Genomic DNA, 2,066 nt, shown 5'->3' with positions numbered 1-2,066 from the left:
TTGAGGTACATTTTTTCTCTCTTTTAGGTTTTATTTTGCTTTTATACTATCTTTTAAACAAAAAACACAATTGGAAAAACACATTTTTAATGCCTCAGAGCTGTGTTAATCACTTTTGACCCCTCAGAGCAGTGTTAATCAATTTTCACTGCTGCAACAACATTTGTGAAGAGGAAATACGGTTGGTGAGTTCCTGCAAGTTTGTTCTTTTATTTTTGATTCTGTTTTTATCGTTGATCCTTTTCAATTGTATTTATTATTTTCTAGATTTATCTAATGTAGAATCTCTTACTTGAAGGACATGCAAGTTATAAGTTCCTTCTCGGGAGGGAGACTATCAGGCTCATTTTCGAAAGAGAAGGACGTCCATCTTTCAACATAAATCAGAAGATAGACGTCCTTCTCCCAGAGACGTCCAAATCGGTATAATTGAAACCCGATTTTGGATGTCTCCAACTGCAGTCCATCACAAGGACGTCCAAAGTTCAAGGGGGTGTTGCGGAGGCGGGACTTGGGCGTGCCTAATACTTGGATGTCTTTGACCCATAATCGAAAAAAACAAGGACGTCCCTGACGAACACTTGGACGTTTTCACCCGGACCTGTTTTTCTTACGAATAAAGCACAAAAAGGTGCCCGAAATGACCAGATGTCCACTGGAGAGAATCGGGGATCACCTCCCATTACTCCCCCAGTGGTCACTAATCCCCTCCCACCATCAAAAAACATCTTTAAAAATATGTCGTGCCAGCCTCTATGCCAGCCTCAGATGTCATACTCAGATCCATGACAGCGTTTGAAGGTCCCAGGAGCAGTTTTAGTGGCTACTGCAGTGCACTTCAGACATTCGGACCCAGGCCCATACCCCCCCACCTGTTACATTTGTGGAGGAAACAGCAAGCTCTCCAAAATCCACCACAAAGCCACTGTACCCACATCTAGGTGCCCCCCTTCACCCGTAAGGACTATGGTAGTGGTGTACAGTTGTGGATAGTGGGTTTTGGGGGGCTCAGCACACAAGGTAAGGGAGCTATGTTCCTGGGAGCATTTTATGAAGCCCACTGCAGTGCCCCCTAGGGTGCCCGGTTGGTGTCCTGGCATGTCAGGGGGACCAGTGCACTACAAATGCTGGTTCCTCCCATGACCAAATGACTTGCATTTGGACGTTTTTGACATGGACGTCTTTTGTTTTGAAAATCGCCGAAAGTCAGAAACGTCCATGTCTAGGGACGTCCAAATTTAAGAATTTGGACGTCTCTGATAGTATTTTCGAAAGGAAAGATGGACGTCCATCTTTTTTCAAAAATATGGGTTTTCCTGCCCCTGGATTTCGCCGTTTTGCAAGGACATCCAAATCGCAACTTGGACGTTTCTTTAGAAAATGCCCCTCCACATGATGCAATGAGGGGAACAAACGTTTGTGTTCTTTTCCTCTCTGGGGTTCCTGCTTCTGGCCAGCCCTAACTCTGCCTGAAGAGACCCTTTGCTGTAGTAGGTCCCCTCACACCATTTCGCCATGTTTTCTTCTAACATTCTCCTCTCCCTCCCTCCATCCACTCTTCCCCCTTCTCATAAACTCTCTTCAGACACTCTGATCATCTTCTCAACCCATGATTGCTATCGCCAAGTGGCTGAAACACCCTTACCTCTTACACCAAACACTATAATTCCACTAAGGACTATGTCTAAAATAGTTTCCTCTCTTGTTGATCCCTGAACCAGTTGCTCCATGAAACATTCATTTATTTAATCTAGTAATGCTGCTTCCCTAGCATGTCCTGATGTGACATTTACCCTCTCAATATTGAGGTAACCAAAATCACCCATTTTTATTGTGTTGCCAGCTGTGTTAGAAATTTCCAGAATATTGCATGCTACAGCACAAGAAGACAGCATGGGTGGGGGAACTGCATAGAGAACAGGACCCCTTTTCCTGGAGGAAGAAATAAGATTTCCTTCTACTCTATATCAGCTGCAGTAAATCCCCCCTCATCATCTTCCCCCATCTGCTGGAATCTATGAAGCCTCCCTCCAATGTCATAATTCCACCTCTCTTTCTGTTCCTAT

This window comes from Microcaecilia unicolor, chromosome 12 (genome assembly GCF_901765095.1).
Source record: "Microcaecilia unicolor chromosome 12, aMicUni1.1, whole genome shotgun sequence".
Taxonomy (NCBI): domain Eukaryota; kingdom Metazoa; phylum Chordata; class Amphibia; order Gymnophiona; family Siphonopidae; genus Microcaecilia; species Microcaecilia unicolor.
Note: the sequence above shows the minus strand (reverse complement) of the source record.